Genomic DNA, 24,448 nt, shown 5'->3' on the forward strand with positions numbered 1-24,448 from the left:
TAATTATTTTAGCTTATAAAATGTGTACTGCGGCTCTGTGTCCGGGGATGTGGTCTTTTTTAAACCAAACTGCTTACATTTTTTAAAGCATATAAGCAATGGACATTGAAACAGGTCCCTTCCTGGTCCTGTAGCCATGTCCTGAATTTTTCAGGCAAAATCGCTTACTGATTTCTGAATAATGACTTTTAATCTGTTACGGTAACCATGTTGCTCCTGAATACATTTCACATGATTTGCTTATTCGTGCATTCCTTATGAGTGTTTGCTTTTTCTAGGGTGTTATTCATTATTTTCAGGCAGCATTTTACTGTCGTCTAGCGCATAATTAGAATTTAGTCGCAGCACAATTGAGTTGTAGCTGAAGGCAGTGCACGTTTCTTTCAGTGGGACGGTATGGTGTTCAGTGTGGGAGAGGATTTGGCACTCTGGCCATAGCTGATGAATTTGGTACTGGAGCACCATTTTCAGCCTTCATGAACAGTCCACCAGACCACACTCCTGACAGAGCTCATTCCGATGCTACACCTTAGAAGGCTCAATAGACCTTGGAAGCCCTGGTGTCTTAGCACCCACAGTTGGACCCTAAGGGTGGCAAGTGTGAGTTAACCTTGAAGGCCTGTCCACCACAATCCATACTGCAGTTCACCTCCAACCTTGCGAGCAGGCATACGAAGAAACACACCCTAGATCGACAGTGACACTGAGGTCACAAGATCCTTGAGGCCAGTCCACCGCACCCATTGGAATCTCCATTGGCCTTTTTCAGCAGTAGTGGTGCAACTTACCAGGGGTTGGGAAGGTAGGATTTGCATGCACACCAAACTTAGGGGGTGATTATAATGGAGGTGGGACAGCCACGTCACCCAGTCAGTGGTGGTCCCACCGCCATCGGTGACTGCATCACCACCAACCATATTACAATGGTGGGTGTTTCCCTGGCGATCGGAAAGACCAACCGCTACGCACCCGACTGGCTCCTTGAGCCCGCCAGTGCGGCGGAGGGGCTTGTGGTTCCTACAATGCTGGTGGTGCCTACCAGGCACCACAGTAGGGATTACGATACTCCTTACCCGCCAGCCTATCCATGGCAGTTCACCCGCCATGGAAAAGTTGGCGGAAAGGGACATTGGAGGCCTGTAGGAGGCCCCTTTCCCCCAGCCCCAAGACATGGGACCTGGGGACATCTAAAAAGCACCCCTACATATCACTGCACCATGTGGCAGGGCCTGCATTGTGCCTGCTAAGCATGGGCAAATTTTGCGAATCTAGCGTTCGCGAATTTCGCGAATTTGTGAACTCGCGATCCGCAAAATCCGCGAATTCTCGCAAATTTGCGGATTTTTAATTTTTTTTGTGTTCGCAAGGGTTTCTGCCAGTTCGCGAGGGTTTGGTACCAGTTCGCAATTGTGAACTTACTTGTCGGCTCGCAACGGTCGCGACTATGTTGTTTCTACGTCTGGTTCATCATCACAGGTTCCCAGCACCCTCTGTTTCACCACTGCTACACCCTCTGTTTCACCCATGCCACCCTCTGGTACATCAATGCCACCCTCTAGTTCATCATCACTGGAGATTATGGGGGGGAAAAGCAAGCACACCTGCCCTGCTTCAACTGACATGAATTAATTTGGGGTTGGTTTATTAATGTGTCACTGTTTTAAAATTCCAGTCTGGCACCTGCTTCCTTATCTGTAATTTGCTTTCTGTTGCAGTGCTATTTTTTTTTCCAGGACCTTTGTGGCCTACTTGTAGCTATTCTATGAGCCTGCTGTGAGGGTCAGAGCAGGGTCATACAATTGTTGCAACTAGCAACTGAACTCTGGAGGGGCCCCAGTCAGGAAGCACTACAGGGAATGGTTACTAATGATGAGTTTGACTTTTGCACCTGCTGTAATTTCGCGGGATTCGCGGGGCGCGAACGTGCGTGAGATCGAATTCGGAAGCCGCAAATTCGTGCGAATATGCGATTTGTTTTATTGCGGCGTGTTAGTTTGCAAGGTTTTGTGCGTTTTAGCGAGTCGCTTGTAGCGCAACGTCGAGAAGTTACCCTCGCGGTCGTTCACGGGCGCGGCCATCTTGTTTGCATGACGTATTTCCGTTTCCGGGCGCGATATGTAATCTCGCAAAGTGTGCGGCTCGCTAGTACAATTTCGCGAGTGCCCGCGAGGAAAATCTCGCACGAACTTACCCACGCGGTCGTGAACGGGCGCGGCCATCTTGTTTCTCATTCATTGCTATGGTTCTGGGCATGCTGTTGTATCCTCTCTGTATCTCTGCCATCCTTTGCTTGTTTGAAGTTTTTTTTAATCTATTTTAGTTTTTATCTATCCCTCTATTTTTCTAGCTCTATATTTTTGTGTTTTCTGCTACTTTTGGTTAATTTTAAACTACTTTTTTCAACTCTTTACTTTTCTGCTCTTCCCTATTCTATTTTCTTTATTATTTAGCTTCCTTTCCTGCCCAGACCATGGTGAAGGGAGCCGGGAAGCATCCCGAGAAGGGGAAGGGTCCCGCACCCCGTGCCCGGCTCCCGTGCGGGCGTTTGAGGGGGGAGCAGGTGGTACCCCGGGAGATCTTTAGCCCGGAGGAGGTTGGCGCACTATATTTTTATGTTCAGCGCCGCCTCCCCAGGACCATCATGCCAGGCGGCAGGATCGGTAACGGGTACGGGATCTGGGAGCGCCGGAAGCGGTGGGAGAAGGTGTGCCGGGCCATGTACCACCACTCTGGGGTCCAGCGCACCTACAACCAGGCCACCCACCGCTGGACGGATGTCGTGGACCGTGAACGAGATCTGCTCGACCTGCTTGGCCTTGAGATCCCCGGGCTTGGTGAGTAGTACTAGCTATTTGTTTACTACTCTGTTTTCTCCTGCTGTGTGTTATTATATTGCAAATTTTTGTTTTTTACCAAGAGCAATAATGCTGCTCCTTACATTGTAGGTAAATTATATTTCAAAATCTTTTGTGCATTTCAGGTGCACTGCTCTCCTTCTCAGTAGTGTTGCTACTATGCTTATTTGTTTTTGATTTTGTGTTAATTTCATTGGCCTGTGAAATTATGTATGAGTGTAGTTTAAAGAACTGCGTAATGCTAGACACTAAGGTTCAGATTTTTAATTACCGGCGCATCCCTGCAAAGTAGCAGGGATGCGCCAGTAATTGTGCGCCATGCCACCATCACCCATGGTGTGCCGTATTTACAATGCGGCGCACCATGGGCCCAAAACGTCACCAAAGCGTTACGCATCTGTGCCGTAAAGGCGGCGCATTGCTGGAGTTGCATCGCAACGATGGCGCAGCTCCATCAATGCTCTGGGGTGCCCTATCTCCCCAATGCTGCGTCAAGCCGTACGTCTACTTCAAGCAGGCGCAGGGTTTGAGTCACGCATCATTGTCGTTAAAGTGAGTGATTGAAATCTTGTAGATTTCCCTCAGCCACTTTTAGGATGCGTTCCTGCGCAGGAACGCCCTCCCTTGCGCCGGAACGCCCCCTGATGGCGCAGGGCTTTACAACGTGATGCATCTCCCATATGCGTCACGTTGTTAATATACGCCGCACCATTACGCCTCTTTTGTTCTGCCGCTGCGTCACAAAAGTCACGCAACAATGGAGCAAAAGAGCCGCAAGGGGCTTCTAAATCAGCCCCTACAGACTCAAGTCCAGTCCTTCCTTTGTCCACATGGCGATAAGAAGAAATAGTGGTGGTGGATTGATAGTTTGAGTATTTTAATGACTGGTTAATGTAGTAGGAAACTTTAGTGTTGACACTGATCTGCAATCACAATGGACTTTGTCTGTCACTTCGCGTGCTGCGGACTGCTGCCTGCCAATCCTAGGCAAACCTTTTTAGTACTTTCTTTATTGAGTTACATAAGAAGTTTCCAATTCGACGGTCCGCAAATCAAGCAATACTAATAACGTAGTAGACAACATGAGATCGGTCAATAATATATCCCGTGGAATAGTTGTCTATTTGCTATTTCGCCAAAATATTTTGTTATTGTTCTTTTGAAATGTTTGATTTGGTTGACAAATATCATCCATGTTTTCTGGTCTTTCTTTCTTTCATGTTGTACATCAGCTCCCCCCAGGGGCAAGAGGACACAGGAGGAGGAGGAGGGTGCTGTTGAACAGGATGCAGGCCAGGATCGGGCAGGCGAGGGCTCCTTTGCTGGCCCCAGTAAGTTTTAATTTTAATATAGAGTACCTATTTTTTCCTAGCGTTCCTCATTCGATTTTTTCTAAATTGTCTTTGATCTTGTTGTAGAATGGATCTAAATTCTTATCCTGCCTCGACTATGACTCCCTGTGGTATTACTAGATTATTCTTATTAGTCTGTCTGTGTAGCTAACTAAGATTGCACATTTGGCAATTCAATTGGACTCCCATTCTAGTCAGCAATAGCTCTATGCACTGAGTGCAGTCCTCTGGGATTGTCCATAATGTCTTTTCAAGTCTTCTAAATGTTTATGCTTTGACAATTGCCAACAATAAAAAGGTGAATGACCACCAAGAAAGAAAATATACTACTTTACTTTTGGTTTGGATAGTAGGACAATCCATTCTACTACTGTTGCAGGGACAAATCTGCACAAACAGAACCATGGACACTAAATAATGCATTGCTTAGCTTATCAATTATAATAGGTGCTGTTAGACTTTCCACATACCTCGGTGATAACAGACTTTGTAGTTGAACCCCCAATCTCCTTACTGACTAGATAGTGTGGCAGAGTCATTTAGCTCCCAAAGTCAGCGATGATTGATCCCCAATCATGTCAGAGGCACGGACTCATGCTTGCAAAAATTCCAAAACCTTTAGCTCATCCACTCTAGTCTGGAGGACCAAAAACCACAGAGGCTATTTAAGTTTAAAAGCTTTATTAAAAGTAAACACATTTATTAAAATCAAGTTTGTCATAAAAGTAAACGTTTAACTGAAAATGGAAAAGTGCTTAGTGCTGACGATTAATTGGACACATTTCTTGTGGTCGAGCCGAGCTCTCACCTGGTTTGAACTTGATCCTGCTCGTGTTCTTAGAAGTCAAGCTTCTGTCTGTTAGGAGAAAAAGTGGTGCGTGTTAAAAATAAAAAGCAAGCATTCATCAGTTGTGCCAAAAAGTGCAGCAAGACAACAGCCTTCCCTGGAAAAAGGGACATTTTTACTTTAGAGTAGACAGTCACAAGTTATTACATTGTATTGTTTTTTTCACATTTCTTTCTTCCTCCTAGACCAAATATTATATAGTAGTGAGTGGTGTATTCTAATATTATTAAATGTACTTTGTAGGTGGAACATCTGGAGGCGGGCCAGCGCGGAGGGGGTGGCATTGGACGAGGGGAACAACTCTGGGGAGGAGGCGGTGCAAGTGCCGGACAATCCTGTGAGGGTTCACACGGTGGTGGCGGGCAGAGGTAAGCTATATATTCCTTACTTATTGAGATTGAAGACTGCAGAGTGTGCTTTCTGCACAGGTGTATTATAAATCAACCAGGTAGTAGCCTCCTCTAAATGTACTTCAACTTAGCTGTGAAGTTTTTGGCGAGAAGAATCCCAATCAGATCTGAGATGAACTTGATGGATGGGATGAACGAAAAGCGAAAGAAGGGTGTAAGTAAGTGTGGAAGGACGAAAAATGTAATGATGACTGGCAAAGAAGAATGATATGTGTTTGCTTGGTCCCCGAGGTGGCTGGGAAGGAAAGAATATGGTATGGTGCATGGCTGGGTGAATGATGAAGCAAGGATGGGTGGAAGGAGAACATCCTGGGTGGGTGAAACTGAAACTGTATGTGTGCATATACTTTGAATGGATGGATGCCTGGATCAGTCATGGTACTATCTGACTCTTAGATAGCATATGTGTATCTAGAGAGAGTAGACGGTCACTGGATGAACTAAGTGTTACTTCGAAGAGCATGTAACACCGCACCCGCACGTCCGTTCCAGTGTAGGAAAGGCAAGGAAAAGAAGTTGTAATTTTGTCCAAATACTACCATGAATAGTAGCAGTAGTTTGTATTGCAACTGCAAGCACAGCATATATCCGGTTATTATGGTGGACACTCCCTACCTCTCTTAATAACTTTAGTTTAGTAGTAGTACGTCATCCATGTGTGGGTGTATCACTGTTCACTCAATAATAGGCAAAGCACCTAAAGTCATCCCATGTGAAGTGATAGATAATCAGATTATTTAGCTTCTTCATTTTCCTTTTCTAATACTCATTTGCACTATAGGGTGAAAGCTAAATTAATTAAGCAGTAGCCCTTTTAACAGAGTATTCTCAGTGCCACCCGTAATAGAAAAGTAAGAGCTTCACCACCTGCATGTACTGGACCGGTACAGTAACGCAAGTCTGTCTCACTCATCATGGTGTGCGTCTGTTTTTCTCGGGTGCAAGTTCACTGCGCTGGCATTATGCCGACTTGCATAAGATAACGTACCAATTTTCCTAAACAAGAGAGAAGAAGATGAATAGGACTGGTGTACTGTCATAGTCGACTGTAATGGAAGTCCATAGTGCTCGTAGAATTTGTTCCTTAAACTCCCACTAATGTTAGAGCAAGGATGAAGAAGTCGGAGGTTACATAGATACTGTCCTCAATAGTTATGTACTGTGCTTTCAATTTGCTACTTGTACTGTGACACAACTTTCTGCTCAATCATTTTGTGTTAATCTTAAGGAGCATTGGTTACAGACTATGTCTTTCTTTCTTCATATAGTTGCTCCTTCCAAATCGAAAACACCATCAAGGAGGAGGGAGCTGGCTCGAATGGCCCGGCAACGGAGGCTGGATGCCACTGTCGCCGAATATCGGCGGCTGGTGGCCTCGAGGAGGAGGAGACGCAGTCTAAAGGCACAACAACAACCTCCACTGGGACAGCTGCATCCTCCTCCGTGCCCCCACGGGCTGCCAGCCAGCGCAGTGCTCCATCGGTACGGAGCCGGGTCACCAAAGCCAACCGCCACCGCCGAGCAGCAAAGTCAGCAGCTGCCCCCCACAGGATTTGCAAGGCACGCCGGCGCCGCTTATGCCTCAGAGTGTCGTACCTGGAGCAGGAGGTCCTAAGCTATAAGAACTTGGTGGAGGGCCTCCGCTTCGACCATGCCACCCTCCGCAAGGAGCATGATGCCCTGGCCGCTAAAGTCAACAGCACCCAGCCGTAGTGTCCCTTGCCCCTTTTTTAGAGACTTTTGGGGGGTGGGAATTGGGAGTTGTTTTTTTTTGGGACTTTTCAAGGACAATCGTTGGGGTTAGGGGGGGTCTTGCAGGAGATTATTTTGTTAGGGCTATAAAAATATACTTTTTGAAACTTTATCTGACCATACCTGTTTTTTACTGCTTTTGAGTCTGGTGGGTGGGGGTTTAACAGTAAGTTTGTTTTCCTGAATAGTCCTAGGACTTTAGTAGTACTACTGTCAATCTCTCGTCTCTCCTAATACTCCATTATACTACCTCCAACCAAACGCTTATCTTACCTGTAATTTGTGTTTGAAAGTAGGGCTAGGCCCAGGGCTGGCTCCACGGGAAATGGCGAATAAGGTTGGCAAACCTGGGCGGATGAAATTTCCTCCTCATTGCGGTGGTACTAGTGGTGTGACATAGTGGCAGTTGCATGCCTATGGAAAAAAAGAAAATGAAACCTGGTTTGTTCTTACTGTAGCATTACAACGGTACGATAGAGAATATAGCAGGTGACAGTACACTAGAACAGTGCCACAATGTAGCCTAACAAATGGTATAACTTGTACTTGTGTTGGATTTCTTTTACATTGGCTACTACTACAAGAAATAGTATTGAAGCTGAGTAAGTCTAGAATATATCCTCGGATTCCTTCACCAGCCTGTTGCTATGACCTTATCCTCCCCAGCAAGTGTGTGGAATTATTGATGTCATTTAGTCACACATCAAGCAAAACCACACAGCCCGGGGGAAGAGGGTTAGGGTTTGTAAAATGGATGGGAATGGGGGTTTCTTTTTGGGTAGGTTTTGTTGAGAGAAAAAAAAAAGCACAGCATGGACAAACAATAATTGAACATAAAGAAAATTTTGGGTACAAAGCTAACCATAAATCTTTTACGTGACATAAAGGAAGTGCATGCACTACTGAATGCATTGTTACTGAAAAGTAAGTAGTACTTTCGACAGCCGTGAATGACAGAATGCGACAGTGCAGGGCTACATTAAATTAGGTTTAAAAAATAGCCGAAGAAAAAACATAAAGAATGGCTGTAGGGATCAATTTAGAAGCAGAGAGAGATCCTAGAAATGCAGTCACAGTCATAGAAGAAAACAATGGATACTGTATCTGTATGTTGTTGTAGTTGTCCTGTTGAATTTGGTAAGTAAGTTGCATGCAGAAAAAAATTCCTCTTATTAGCGGCACTCCTCCATTCCAGCTGACGCTTCGTCCATCAATGTTGGTGACCAGAAGACACCCTGTAAAAAAGCACAGCATGGACAAACAATAATTGAAGATAAAGAAATGTTTGGGTACAAAGCTAACCATAAATCTTTTAAGTGTGCATTGTTACTGAAAACTAAGTAGTACTAGAATGCGACAGTACAGGGCTGCAGCGTTGTCACTTGCCTATCTCTGCACTCAGAGAAACACTTATTACATTAAATTAGGTTTAAAAAATAGCCAAAGTAAAACCTATAGAATGGCTGTAGGGATCAATTTAGAAGCAGAGAGAGATCCAAGAAATGCAGTCACAGTCATAGAAGAAAACAATGGATACTGTATCTGTATGTTGTTGTAGTTCTCCTGTTGAATTTGGTAAGTAAGTTGCATGCAGAAAAAAATTCCTCTTATTAGCGGCACTCCTCCATTCCAGCTGACGCTTCGTCCATCAATGTTGGTGACCAGAAGACACCCTGTCCACTGCCTGCCTGGCGGATGCTGAATTGCGGCTCGCTAATGTGAAGCCTGACTCCATCCTTTTTTCCCCATTGCACAGACTGAAACCCGGCCTGTAATTATTGAACGAAAAACAGGAAGTGATATAAGATTACAACACCACGGATAAATAAATATAAGGTATGTAGGCTGTGTAGTGCAAAAAGTTACACTTTGATTTTCCTAATAGACAGTACAATATTTTTGAAAGTGCGTACTCTGTCTGAGTCACCTTTTGAAGGATAAATAAGTATGGGCAAATTAATGTAGCGGATCTTTCCCCTCAAGCTAGGTGTACTGTAAACTGTGTTTTAGAACAAAATTAGACCTTCCCAGCAGTGCTCCCACCCAGACCCTTACTAAAGCCAGTCGCAAAAATGTAGAAGACCCCCAATTAGATCTCAAAAAACGAGGCGTAGCAGAAAACTGGTGACAAAACGTACTTTGAAAGTTAAAGTAGGCCCAAATACCCCCTTACCCACCGTGGATTGTATTCAAACCACTTGCAAGCAAGCAAAAGTATCCATAGCCAGCATCGCTCCAAGACTCGAAAACCCCCCCACCCAAACACATGCAATAGAAATACTGCTAACCCTAACGAGCCCTAAGTTAAGAATAGTGGCAAAGGCTTTCTTTAACTATGCCAAATCCCCCCTTTCCCACCATGGATTTTCTTCAAATGACTTGCAACCAAAATTACACAATCTCACAAGTGCTCTAAGACCCCAGAACTCAGTTGCAAAAATGTAGAACACCCCGAAACACATGCAATCCTGCTGCTAGGGCTAACCCTAACAAACCCTAAGTTACAAAAAGTCCCAAAAGGCTTTTCCTTATGGATTTTGTCCCAACCACTTCTATCCGGTATTAGACCTTCCCAGGAATGCCCCAAGACCCGCCAACCCACCCGCCAAAAAGCACAACACCCCCAAACAGCCAAAAAGGAAAATCTCATACTTACAATATTTCTCGGCCTTCGGTCCAAAACGCGCTGTGCAGCTAGGCCATAACTCCCGTTTTGCACCACGGATTTCCTGAAAAGCAAATGCAATCAAGATTAGACTGTCCCAGCAGTGCTCCCAGACCCCAAAACTCACCCACAAACACCCGGAACCCCCCCAAACAGGCCCCCGAAAACGCTACATTGAGCAAAATGTCAGAAATAGCAACAACAAAAAATCAGCGTGGATTTTGTCCCAACCACTTCTATCCGGTATTAGACCTTCCCAGGAATGGCCCCAGAGCCGTCAACCCAGGAGAAAACTAGTAGAAGACCCCCAAACAGCCAAAAAGCAAAAGTACAAAAATGGGGACTTACAGCCTGATTCATCAATCTCCCATTTTGCGAGCCCCTAATAGCGATTCATAGCGAATCGCTGTTCAGGACTCGCAAAACGGGATTCATGTAGAAATTGCATGCAGAAATGCGATTCCTACATATTCCTTATTTGCGATTAGTAAATTGCTAGTCGCAAATAAGGAATAACTCGCCATTCATTCCTATGGGCCAAAAGGCCCATGGGGAATATCCCTTATTTGCGATTAGCAATTTGCTAATCGCAAATAAGATAGCGATTTGAAGGGTGCCAGGGGTGTCCAAAGGACACCCTGTAGCACCCCTCAAATGAAATTTTACACAGGTGTTGCACACACACATGTCCTAAGGACATGTGTGTGTGCAACATGCAACTCAGAAAAATGCATTTAAATGCATTTTTCTAAGTTTTTGCAATTTACCACGAGGTCTGACCTCGCGGTAAATTGCGGCAAGAAATTGCGAATTCGCAAAATAAAATTGGATTATGAATTGCATTTAAGGAATCTCAAATAGAGATTCCTTAAATGTAATTCCTCGCAAAATTGCAAGATCGCAATTAGCGATTTTTACATTTGGGATGCTGAATCCCAAATGCAAAAATCGCTCTCGCAAAGGGCCAGATTCTCAGAATCTGGCCCTTTGCGAGCGCCATTTTCTTTGATGAATCGGGCGGTTAGTCATTTTCTTTCCAATTTCCCAAATCACTCCGCGCGCGCTCTGCAGCTAGGCCCTAACTCCCCTCTGCCACCATGGATTTGCTTCAAACCTCTTGCAAAGTAAAGTATCCATAGCCAGCAGTGCTCCCAGACCCCGAAACCCACCCACAAACACCAGGAAGCCCCCCAAACAGGCCCCCGAAAACGCTACATTGAGCAAAATGTCAGAAAAAGCAACAAAAAAAATCTGCGTGGATTTTGTCCCAACCACTTCTATCCGGGGGGACACAGCGCACTCACCAGGGTGTAGCTTTGCTGGCGGAAGGGACCGCTTGCTGCCAGGAGCCAGGAAGGAGCCGCGGCGCTCTCTGTCAACGAGCGCCGCCGCAGTCCAGCGGGGACAAAGACTACATCCCCCAGAGTCCCTAGCGGGAGGAAGAAGCGGACCACGTTTTGGCGCCAGGCGGCGCATAAAGACCAGGACTTCCCCCGGCAGAGCGGGGGACACAGCGCACTCACCAGGGTGTAGCGTTGCTGGCGGAAGGGACCGCTTGCTGCCAGGAGCCAGGAAGGAGCCGCGGCGCTCTCTGTCAACGAGCGCCGCCGCAGTCCAGCGGGGACAAAGACTACATCCCCCAGAGTCCCTAGCGGGAGGAAGAAGCGGACCACGTTTTGGCGCCAGGCGGCGCATAAAGACCAGGACTTCCCCCGGCAGAGCGGGGGACACAGCGCACTCACCAGGGTGTAGCGTTGCTGGCGGAAGGGACCGCTTGCTGCCAGGAGCCAGGAAGGAGCCGCGGCGCTCTCTGTCAACGAGCGCCGCCGCAGTCCAGCGGGGACAAAGACTACATCCCCCAGAGTCCCTAGCGGGAGGAAGAAGTGGACCACGTTTTGGCGCCAGGCGGCGCATAAAGACCAGGACTTCCCCCCGCGACGCGGGAGCGCGCGGGAGCAGCCCGGGAGAAGCCCGGGACAAGGGCGGGACAGTCTACGGCAGTCCACGGCAAGACCAGGCAGGGCGGGGCCACCCACCGTATATTTTCTGCTAAAATGGGTAAGCGGAAAAGCGGAGCTACCGCAGATGATGGTGGGAAAAAGGCAAAAGTGGCAAAACAATCTGATTCCATCTTGTCCTACCTTACTTCTGCCGTGGGGGCTTTAACTAAAGAAATCGCCACAGCACAGTAAGAACTGGGTATATTAGCTAAGTCCCCCTCCACATCTATATCACCCGAAGCGCAAGCCATTCCCCTAGAGCCTGATGTCATTATAACGAAACCCACAACCGCTACTGTTTCCACTTTACCACAAGCTTGTGCATCCCAAACTTTGCTTCCCACTGTGACTCCGGACCCATTGGGTAACTCAAAATTGGCCTCGAAAAAACGAAAGAAAAGGGAGGTCCTTCCACAAGTCAGAAATGGGATGGAAGAGTCCTTGAAGGACCATCTTGAGGCTCTTTTTGAGGAACGATTTGAACCCCTTTTAGTGGGAATTGCAAAGGACATAGTAGAGACCATGAACACATGTCTCGAAGGCTTGCTAAAAAAATGTGTCCTGATAGACGATATAGTAAAAAAACTTGATAGCTTGTCTTTAGGTAATAAAAAGGCCGTAGAATGTCACAGCGCACAGCAGTTACCTTTACCACTTCTTGTGGCCACTTCTGAGCCCATGGAATCAGATAGTGTAGGGCTACAGGTCCCCCAACCACCCATACCTATTACCCGACAGGAGGTCCCCTTAACATCAGGGGAAACTAGTTACTTGGAAAGCAAGATTCACCTAAATCTGCCCCCTGCGGTAGTACCCTATGTAGCTGTTCTCCTAGGGGTGCCCCCGTTAAGGCAAGGCGAGGAGGAGTCTACTCCCTCACTTATAGGAAAAGCAAAAAAATGGTGCGATGATCTAAGTAGCGGTGATTCAAACACATCCTCTAGCATCATAGCTGCGAGAAGGGTAGGATGGGTGGGAAAACGGGCTAAAAATGTGAAAGGTGACTGTGTGGTGATAAACTTTAATAATGATCATTGCCCGACTACCCTGTTCTGGGATGGATCAGACATTAAGGAAAATGACAGTCTTAGGGCGGTTCCATTAGGTTTCTTTTATCTCCCACAGCCCCGCTTCAACCCACATAGGATGGCCCCCTCCAATATTGTCCCAGCAGCTAATGGGTGGCAAACTGTAACTAGGAAAGCGAGACGAAATTCATCTACGTACCATAACACAGGCCCTATTATGGACCTGGTTAATCGCTTTAATCCCTTAAGTGACTTGAATACAAACGATTGACTACCAACAGCCTTAACACCACCTATAATAGCCAAGCCTGAGAGGGTAACTTCCCTACCATGCACATTCATGACTTGGAATGTTGCAGGAATAAGAGCTAAAAGAACGGACCCTACATGGATACAATACATTTCTAAACATAAGGTTATAGCTCTGCAAGAAACGTGGGACACTTCACTTTCCTTTTCCTTAGATGGCTTCCTAAGCTTTACAATACCTGCTAGCTCTAGTAACGCGGGGAGAGCAAAAGGGGGGCTTATCACATTTTTTTCTTTAGATTTAGTAGGAACTTTTAATTTATTGAATTCAGGTTCCCCAAACATCCGAGCAATAGAATGGACAGTCTCCCCGAGTTGTATTATACTAGTAATTAATTTTTATAACGCCTGGGGTGGACCAAATGAATTTGAACACTTGCATTGTTTGGTGAACTTGATAAACAAATACAGTCAAAATTCACATACTCTTTTCGAAATTTTTTTAATGGGTGATTTTAATAGCCACAAATGTCAATTGCCCTGTCAACCATTAGATGCAGATTCCCCTGCTGGAGCCTGCATTCCTCACTTTGAACACACCAAAATGGGGGAGTCACTTGATTTATTGTGTGCTAATTTTAATATGTATGAATCATACAAAACTGCTACTAATGAGAAGGTCCCCACCTTTAAAGGTACAACTAAGGGGTCGATAATTGACTATATATTTATGTCCTCCGGCTTGATTTTAAAGACAAGAGACTATAAAGTTACTGTCTCACCCCATAGCGATCATAACCCTCTGTCAATTGAAATACACTGGAGTGACTTATGGCGCAAACAGGTGGACCAACCCCGGGTTTGCGCCATGGCGGTGCCCAGTGATCAGGGCAGACGGCTCAGATGGGGTATGGCCATGGAGGAAAAGTTTATGGAAACCTTACTTCCTAAAATTGAGGGACCGATAGAAACTTGTCTAGACCATACTGCCTCGAACCTTCAGGTTGTCACTGCTTTTAATTGTATTTGTGCACAAACCGCCAGGGATCTTACAAAACCCAAATCTCAGTACCCCACAAAGCCCCACAAATGGTTTGATAGCAAATGTTCAAGGGCACATAGAGAACTGAAACTGGCCCTCAAGGCCAAGGATAGGGATAACGAATTAATTTCTCATTTGAGGCGGGCCTATAAAGCCAATGTGAAGGCAAGGAAAAATGAAATTAAAAACAACGCATGGAATGATCTACTTAATGTAGATGTCCTGAAAAATAGTAAACAGTTTTGGGAAATCATTAATCATTCCTTTTTTTCAGGGGAGAACAATCTGAGTACAGATTGTGTAATTCCCGATGAGAGATGGGTACAGCATTTTAGCAATATTTATGGGGGTGAACCTTCAAATTGCCCAAGTATTACTGAGGTGGTCCACTGTGCAGCCACAGTGGTGTTTACGGAAGAGGAGGTCCTTAAAGCCATTATGGATACCACAAAAAACAAGGCTCCAGGCCCCGATGGTGTGCCGGCTGACTTTTTTAAATATTACCCAGTACTCTGGAGTAAAGTATTGACCAGAGTGTTTAGAGCAGCTAACGAAGGATCCCTACCTCAAACATGGGCAACATCTATAATCGTTCCCATCTTCAAGAAGGGAAACCGGGAGGACCCCGGGTGTTACCGCCCAATCTCCCTTATCGACTCCACTTTTAAAATCTTAGGTAGAGTCCTTTTGGTTAAACTAAGGGAAAATTTAGAACAGAATGGGGGACTCTCGAATATTCAATACGGCTTCCGTGAGAATAGGGGGACGCTGGAACAATGCTCCAATCTCCACCTTCTAGTCTCCAGGTACACGGTGGCCGGGGAGGGGTCAGTTTACTTGGCCTTTATGGACATCTCCTCGGCCTTCTACCTGGTGAACAGGAGTAAGTTATGGACTATTCTACTAGAGCTAGGCATAGAGGAACCCTTGGTGGCATTTATGGCAAGGTTACACCAAGATCTCAACGCAAAAATAAGAGTTACCAGGGATGGAAGGTGCACGGAAAGTTTTAAATCTGAGAAGGGGGTGCGCCAGGGTTGCATCCTGGCCCCCCTTCTTTTTACCATCTATATAAATGGCCTGGGGAAACACCTAGAAACAGGACTGGCTGATGTACCCCGTGTAGGAGGAGCCCAGATTCCAGCCCTCCTATACGCGGACGATGCCATCCTAATAGCACGAACAGGGATTAGCCTACAGACTCTTCTGGACCGCTTTGGCTCCTTTATGGAGAATCTAGACTTGAAAATTTATGTTTCCAAGTCCCACACTATGATTATCGGTCACAGAGTAAACATGTTGCAGAAAAAATCATTTATTTGTAAAGGGGAGACTCTTTCTAGGGTACCAGTTTTCCCTTACCTGGGTGTTCTTTTTGATCAAAGAGGGTCCTGGGTCCCCCAGATTAAAGCAAAGAGCCTTAGCTTAGCACAATCTTCATCAGCCCTGTTGGCCTTTACAAAAAGACTGGGAGCCAAACCAATGGAGGCGGTGATTCAAATATACAACAGTAAGTGCGTACCAATCGCCATGTATGGGTCTGCGATTTGGGGTTACGCAGACATGGCAAAAATACAGAGGGTAGAAAATGGTATTATTAGGAACATTTTATCCGTCCCTAATTCCACACCCACCTTCTCTATCCATGAGGAAAAAGGTTTACCATATATCTCTGATAAATTAAAACTAGCCCCCCTCCTTTTCTGGGCCAAAACATGGCTGAACCCCGAGCTAACGCTAAATCATGCCATCCTTAAGGACGTTATTGCAAGGGATAACGCCATGAGAATTCCCTGGCTAAAATATATTAAATCGACATTACTCATGCTGGGGAGACCGGAACTTTTTAACGACCCAACCAACATCAGAAGGGAGGATGTCAGATGGATTAAGCAGGCGTTTCTGGAGAGGGCTTGTATGGTTAGAGAAGAGTTGGAATTGAGGAAACCCATGGTGAGGGCACATATAGTTTTAACGACCTCGCCCGCCTTGGAACCATATCTAAAAGTTGTGACTAATCCTCTCCATAGACTCCTATTTACAAAATTTAGGATGAACTTAATCCATTACTCCCTAGGAAATTTTCCGGTGTGGTCAAAACCTGAAGATGGTCCGCCATGTGGATGTGACCAATTTTCAGTTCAAGACACCCTCCACTTTATATTTTTTTGTGGCTTTTATAGCAGTGAAAGGAAAAAATACCTATTCCCTGTCTTGAAAGCGGCGGGTTTTACTCAAATAAGGCCAGCCTTAATCTTCCTCCAAATGTTAGCAGATACTCACACCATGTTTAGTGTTGCTTGCTATCTAACTGCTGCATTTAGATCTAGGAAGAAAAGATTACCCCAGATAGACCTATTTTAACATAAATGTGTTCTTTAATGGAGAATTTTTAACATTTGTAAATAAATTTGTAAATTTTGGCACTTTTGTGTAACAACCTGATGAAATGAAGTCATTAAGTAGAAAACTTTTGTAATGAGATCAAGTGATGTTTTTTAAAAAATTGTATTTGTATTGTGCCTTTTATGATTTTAACAAAAATCGAATAAAGAGTATTTTGACTGACTGACACTTCTATCCGGTATTAGACCTTCTCAGGAATGCCCCAAAACCCGCCAACCCACCCGCCAAAAAGCACAACACCCCCAAACAGCAAAAAAGGAAAATCTCATACTTACAATATTTCTCGGCCTTCGGTCCAAACGCGCTGTGAAGCTAGGCCATAACTCCCGTTTTGCACCACGGATTTCCTGAAAAGCAAATGCAATCAAGATTAGACTGTCCCAGCAGTGCTCCCAGACCCCGAAACTCACCCACAAAAACCAGGAAGCCCCCCAAACAGGCCCCCGAAAACGCTACATTGAGCAAAATGTCAGAAATAGCAAAAAAAAATTCAGCATGGATTTTGTCCCAACCACTTCTATCCGGTATTAGACCTTCCCAGGAATGGCCCCAGAGCCGTCAACCCAGGAGAAAACTAGTAGAAGGCCCCCAAACAGCCAAAAAGCAAAAGTACAAAAATGGGGACTTAGTCATTTTCTTTCCAATTTCCCAAATCACTCCGCGCGCGCTCTGCAGCTAGGCCCTAACTCCCCTCTGCCACCATGGATTTGCTTCAAACCTCTTGCAAAGTAAAGTATCCATAGCCAGCAGTGCTCCCAGACCCCGAAACCCACCCACAAACACCAGGAAGCCCCCCAAACAGGCCCCCGAAAACGCTACATTGAGCAAAATGTCAGAAATAGCAACAAAAAAAATCTGCGTGGATTTTGTCCCAACCACTTCTATCCGGTATTAGACCTTCCCAGGAATGCCCCAAGACCCGCCAACCCACCTGCAAAAAAGCACAACACCCCCAAACAGCCAAAAAGGAAAATCTCATACTTACAATATTTCTCGGCCTTCGGTCCAAACGCGCTGTGCAGCTAGGCCATAACTCCCGTTTTGCACCACAGATTTCCTGAAAAGCAAATGCAATCAAGATTAGACTGTCCCAGCAGTGCTCCCAGACCCCAAAACTCACCCACAAACACCCGGAACCCCCCCAAAGAGCACCTGAAAGGCAAGCAATTCAGCAAAAACACACAAAAAATTCCGCCTCCGATTTGGTCCAAACCACTTTTGTCCGGTATTAGAGCTTCCCAGCAATGGCCCCAGAGCCGTCAACTCACCCGCAAAGAAGTAGAACACCCCCACAAGTGCTGAGTCTTTCTTCAGTGGGCATAATCCAGCCCTCTGCTTTGAGGGAAATAGGAGTCTGGAGGAGGAGGATAGAGGAGCATGTTCTTCTGAACTTGTGAACCTGAGAAATGCAGACTGCGGCACCTTCAAATCAATAAGCAAACAAGTGAAGACAGTTCTGCTGATGGGCTTGTTTTTGTGATTAGGTGATTAAAGTTTGAATTATATTAACTGTGCACAACAAAGAAAGACAGTCACACAGGAATAAAAGTGAATAAGGACGAAAAAGAAAGTTATTGATTCATTGTCTCATTTTCAGGGCTCGGTGTGGTCCTGGAATAAGAATAAGGCTTCGTCATCATACTCTGCGAATTCAGGCAGAGTGAGCTCAGTGTCACCTAACAGAGAAGAAATTCCCTCATCTACGTTGCTGTCCACCTTGTCTTCATCCGGCGTGCTTTCTCGTACTTTGTAATCTGGTGGTATGAGGTGCTGATTCATCTTGATCATTGTTAACCTCTCCACATTTTTGGGCGAGAGGCGGCTCCGTTTGGGAGTTACAATGCCACCAGCAGCACTGAAAACACATTCAGAAGACACGCTTGCGAGTGGGCAAGACAAGTAGTTTAAAGCCAGGTTGGAGAGCTGTGGCCACAATTCTTTTTTCCTATGCCAAAACGCCAATGGGTCAGCATTAAGATAGACCTCTGTTGAGTCATTCAGATAGTCCTGCACCATCGACTCAAGGTCCTCCTCCAAGGTTCCTCCACTTTGCTTAGCTGTTGCTGTGACCTTTTGAGAACCAAACCCAAGCCAAGTTAGCCAATCCTCTTCAGCATCCAATGTTACTGTTGTGTCTGGTGCAGATGATCCGGTTGCCGGTGTCTTGAACGGCTGAGAGGTCACTTGTGCCACAGCCACAGGTGCAGAAGTGGATTGTTTTGACTGGGGATGGCCTGCTGATGCTGATGTACTGCCTTTTCCTTCAATGACCTGCCGTTCTCTTTAAAACCTCTTGGCTGACAAGGCTAGCCAACGTTTGTACTTTGTAACATCTTCATCAGCAAAAGGAAAGAATGCTTGGCCTGCCAGCGCCTTTTTGTAGCGTGGATCCAGAATAGTAGCACAAATGTAATGCTGTTCTGAGTGGATCTTTTTAAGACGTTCATCACCTTGTAGGCGCTCTAATAATTTCTCCGCCAAAACAAAGGGTCTTGGTTTTCTTCATTTTTTTGAAACACAGAAGACACCGCCTTCAGTTGGTGATCCAGCATGTACAACAATGGGATAGCTTTTCCCAAATTAAAGTCCTCCTTGCTGACTGCACGCGTGAAGACCTCAAAAGGACGAAGCATGCCTGTCAGGCTTTTAACTATTTCCCATTGCGCCGCATCCATCCTCAGGTCCATGTGAGCTGTACCCTGTTTTAAGAAATAGTAATCGAGTACCGTATACAGCTCATACAGACGCTCAAGCATGTAGAAGGTTGAGTTCCAACGTGTTGCCACCTCCTGGATGAGTGCTTTCACTGGCATTCAACGTTCATGTAGCAGGCTCCTCAGATGCTTCCGGGCCTTAAAAGAATGGCTGAAATGGTTGCACATTTTTCTGCAGGTGTCCACTACCTCGTTCGCTGGACTGTCTTTATCACTCAAAATTTTTTTGACAACCAGATTTATACAGTGCGCCAAACACGGCACTCTGAAATACTGACCCAGCTCCATGGCCTTAACTACATTGGCGCTATTATCCGTGGAAACATAACCAATCTGGCGTGTTTTTGGGGACAGCCAGTCAAGGACCTTTGTGTTAAACTCATCCAAAATGTTTTGTGCTGTGTGACGTTTCTCCAAAGCAAACATGGCTAGTGTTGCATGTTTCCGAGCAGCTTTAAAAACTTGGTCCGGGTCAACACCTGCGTTTAGCTTTGCTTTAACCCCTGAAAAAGAGACCCAGTGTGCACTTATGCACATGTAATCAGCGCCTGCGCCACTGGTCCACATGTCTGTTGTCAGATGTATAGTGTGAACAGCACTCTTCTGCAAAGCTTCCCCAATCACCTCCAGCACATCTTCATGTAGTGCTGGAACCGAAACTCTGGCAAAATAGAACCGGCTAGGAACCTTCCATTTAGGGCAGAGCGCTGCCACTAATTCTAGAAAACCAACCCCTTCTACAAAAGAAAAAGGGAGAAGGTCCAGAGCTAGCATTTTAGCCAGCTTTGTGTTATACAGACGCGTCAGTGGGTGGTTGCGTTCATATTGCGCTTCTGTAAACAACATCTTTTTAATGTTGCCCTGGACCAAGCATTTACGGGATGATGATGATGATATCTTCGACCCAGTTACGCTCGCTGATTAACTTTTTCGCATTGGTGTCTCACTCTCTCCCACACTCTTAGTGTGGCTCACATGGGGTGTGCTGCTGACAGGGGTACTGGGTGTAAGTGAAGTGTTTGACACGTCTTCTTCCTCCTCGTCATCATCAGATGAAAAATCAACGTTTTCATTACGTGCAATTCGGGCTTCCTTGATCGCCTGTAGGTGCGCAAATCATTGGACAGCGTGCTGTCTCTCAAGATGACCTCTCTGGCCTCCGGTACCATAGTTGGTACCAAACTTACCACAACTAACTGCAACCTTATAAATGCTACAAATGGCGAAGTATTCCCTTTTTGGGCAAACACTAAAGAAGTCCCAAGCTGGGGACTTGAATTGTCTGTGGGGGCCGGAGGAGGCGGCGATACTGGTGGCGGTGGTCATGCTGCTAATGCCAGATGAAGTGGAGGATGTGGATTGCCGAACTTTAGTACGTTGTGCACTTTCACCACCACTAATTGAGGTCAAGGTGGATGGAGGTCCCTTCTTGCGAGGAAGAAATATGGAAGCGGTAGGTGTTGATGTACTAGTTAACTCCAATGATTGTTGTGTTTCCATTGCCTCCTCGTCGACATCATCATCACGCTCAGCAGCTTCTCGGGCTAGGGTCAAAATGTCTCTTTGCTGCATGCCCGCTGGGGCTGCAGTGACCTTTACGATGACTGGGTCGTCGTCGTGAGAGCCTTCATCAGCAGCAGTATCCGCCACTTCTTGTTGAGCCTCATCACACTCCATAACTATGATTTTTTCGACGACCTTCCTTTTACGCTTAAGTACCTTTACCAGATCATGGTGTGCCTCACTCTCAGACGGCCGTGGTGGTTCCCAATTTTCATCCAGTTCATCAGAAGGAGGTGGGCTTGAAGAAGATGTAGACACCCCCCTTGATCTTTTCCTTGCTAGGGATGTGAAAGACAATGAATGATCATCAGGAGGAGTGGCTTCCTCAAATGATACCTCGGCTTGATTGTCGATTTCCTGATGTGCCCCCACTTCGGGAGGAACAACTATTGTGGGCACTTGTGACCCTCCATGCACCTCTGCTTTCGCATCTCCTTGCGCTGCCTCTCCTTCCACATGTACTTGGGCTTGTACTTGCACATGTGGTTGTTGTTGCCGCTGTGGTTGTTCAACACTCGTCAGATGAGTTACAACAACCTGTGTTGATTGAGGGACATTGCTGCTACTTTCTTGCGATGAGCCAACATCACTGGTCGATGGTGATTGAAGAAGTACACTGGCTGCCTCTGCAGCACTCAAGGGCTTGGACTTAAGTTGGCGTGGTGGTGATGGTGGCACTGAGCCCAATGGAGCGGGGGTGCTGCTCCCATCTTGGTCCCCAGCAGATCCCGCTGCTGCTGCAGGCGTACTTTTTTTTTAATCCCAAAAAATGTGGCGGGCGGCACACCAGTCTCCTTGGTAACTTGCTTCTTCTGCTCCTTACTGGCAACTTTCTTGCTAGAGGAGCTACGGGGAACTTTTTTTGGGGCCATCTTCTTCAGAGCAGGTCAGAACAGCAGGCCGCAATTGCACGAGTTGCAGAGTTGTCTGTGGCCAGACGTGACGTCGCGTGACGTTATACTGCAGCTGCACACACACACCGCTGCAGGACTTCTTCCTGGCACTGGTGGTTCTCTTGAGTCTTGTGCACCTAAAAGCAATGGAAGACAGAGGAACATCAGTTCAGTTATACACCCCAAAAAATCGAAAATCACAGAAAAATCAGCACAATCCCAAGCCCTCCATGATGTTTAAATTCAAGACACCCCACAGAAAGACTAGGCCCATGCACCACTCACTACCCCTGGGCATAAAGGTTGAAAGCTAGGCAAAATGGTTGCAGACCTAAGAACACTGCCTGCATTCAAAATGGCCCCCTGCCTCCCAGCACATGGCCAGGGCCTGCCTGCAGCAGCACTCAAAATGGCCCCCACCCACATGGCCTGTCCCCATGAACACCCCCAAAAATCGAAAAACACAGAAAAATCAGCACAATCCCAAGCCATCCATGCCCTCCATGATGTTTAAATTCAAGACACCCCACAGAAAGACTAGGCCCGTGCAACACTCACTACCCCTGCTGAAAAGGCCACAAGTACAGGCCAAAAAACGAAAATCACTGAAAAATCTGCACAATCCCAAGCCATCCAGCCCCTCCATGATGTTTAAATTCAAGACACCCCACAGAAAGACTCAGTCCACCCACCACTGAGTACCCCTGGGCATAAAGGTTGAAAGCTAGGCAAAATGGTTGCAAACCTAAGAACACTGCCCGCATTCAAAATGGACCTCTCCCTCCCAGCACATGGCCAGGGCCTGTAGCAGCACTCAAAATGGCCCCCACCCACATGGCCTGTCCCCATGAACACCCCCAAAAATCGAAAAACACAGAAAAATCAGCACAATCCCATTCCATCCATGCCCTCCATGATGTTTAAATTCAAGACACCCCACAGAAAGACTAGGCCCATGCAACACTCACTACCCCTGGTGAAAAGGCCACAAGTACAGGCCAAAAAAACGAAAATCACTGAAAAATCAGCACAATCCCAAGCCATTCAGCCCCTCCATGATGTTTAAATTCAAGACACCCCACAGAAAGACTAGGCCCATGCAACACTCACTAACCTTGGTGAAAAGGCCACAAGTACAGGCCAAAAAAACGAAAATCACTGAAAAATCAGCACAATCCCAAGCCATCCAGCCCCTCCATGATGTTTACATTCAAGACACCCCACAGAAAGACTCAGTCCACCCACCACTGAGTACCCCTGGGCATAAAGGTTGAAAGCTAGGCAAAATGGTTGCAAACCTAAGAACACTGCCCGCATTCAAAATGGCCCCTCCCTCCCAGCACATGGCCAGGGCCTGTAGATGCACTCAAAATGGCCCCCACCCACATGGCCTGTCCCCATGAACACCCCCAAAAATCGAAAAACACAGAAAAATCAGCACAATCCCATTCCATCCATGCCCTCCATGATGTTTAAATTCAAGACACCCCACAGAAAGACTAGGCCCATGCAACACTCACTACCCCTGGTGAAAAGGCCACACGTACAGGCCAAAAAAACAAAAATCACTGAAAAATCAGCACAATCCCAAGCCATCCAGCCCCTCCATGATGTTTAAATTCAAGACACCCCACAGAAAGACTCAGTCCACCCACCACTGAGTACCCCTGGGCATAAAGGTTGAAAGCTAGGCAAAATGGTTGCAAACCTAAGAACACTGCCCGCATTCAAAATGGACCCCTCCCTCCCAGCACATGGCCAGGGCCTGTAGCAGCACTCAAAATGGTCCCCACCCACATGGCCTGTCCCCATGAACACCCCCAAAAATCGAAAAACACAGAAAAATCAGCACAATCCCATTCCATCCATGCCCTCCATGATGTTTAAATTCAAGACACCCCACAGAAAGACTAGGCCCATGCAACACTCGCTACCCCTGGTGAAAAGGCCACAAGTACAGGCCAAAAAAACGAAAATCACTGAAAAATCAGCACAATCTCAAGCCATTCAGCCCCTCCATGATGTTTAAATTCAAGACACCCCACAGAAAGACTAGGCCCATGCAACACTCACTAACCTTGGTGAAAAGGCCACAAGTACAGGCCAAAAAAACGAAAATCACTGAAAAATCAGCACAATCCCAAGCCATCCAGCCCCTCCATGATGTTTAAATTCAAGACACCCCACAGAAAGACTCAGTCCACCCACCACTGAGTACCCCTGGGCATAAAGGTTGAAAGCTAGGCAAAATGGTTGCAAACCTAAGAACACTGCCAGCATTCAAAATGGCCCCCTCCCTCCCAGCACATGGCCAGGGCCTGTAGATGCACTCAAAATGGCCCCCACCTACATGGCCTGTCCCCATGAACACCCCCAAAAATCGAAAAACACAGAAAAATCAGCACAATCCCATTCCATCCATGCCCTCCATGATGTTTAAATTCAAGACACCCCACAGAAAGACTAGGCCCATGCAACACTCACTACCCCTGGTGAAAAGGCCACACGTACAGGCCAAAAAAACGAAAATCACTGAAAAATCAGCACAATCCCAAGCCATCCAGCCCCTCCATGATGTTTAAATTCAAGACACCCCACAGAAAGACTCAGTCCACCCACCACTGAGTACCCCTGGGCATAAAGGTTGAAAGCTAGGCAAAATGGTTGCAAAC

This window comes from Lissotriton vulgaris, chromosome 11 (assembly GCF_964263255.1).
Source record: "Lissotriton vulgaris chromosome 11, aLisVul1.2, whole genome shotgun sequence".
NCBI classification, from domain to species: Eukaryota; Metazoa; Chordata; class Amphibia; order Caudata; family Salamandridae; genus Lissotriton; species Lissotriton vulgaris.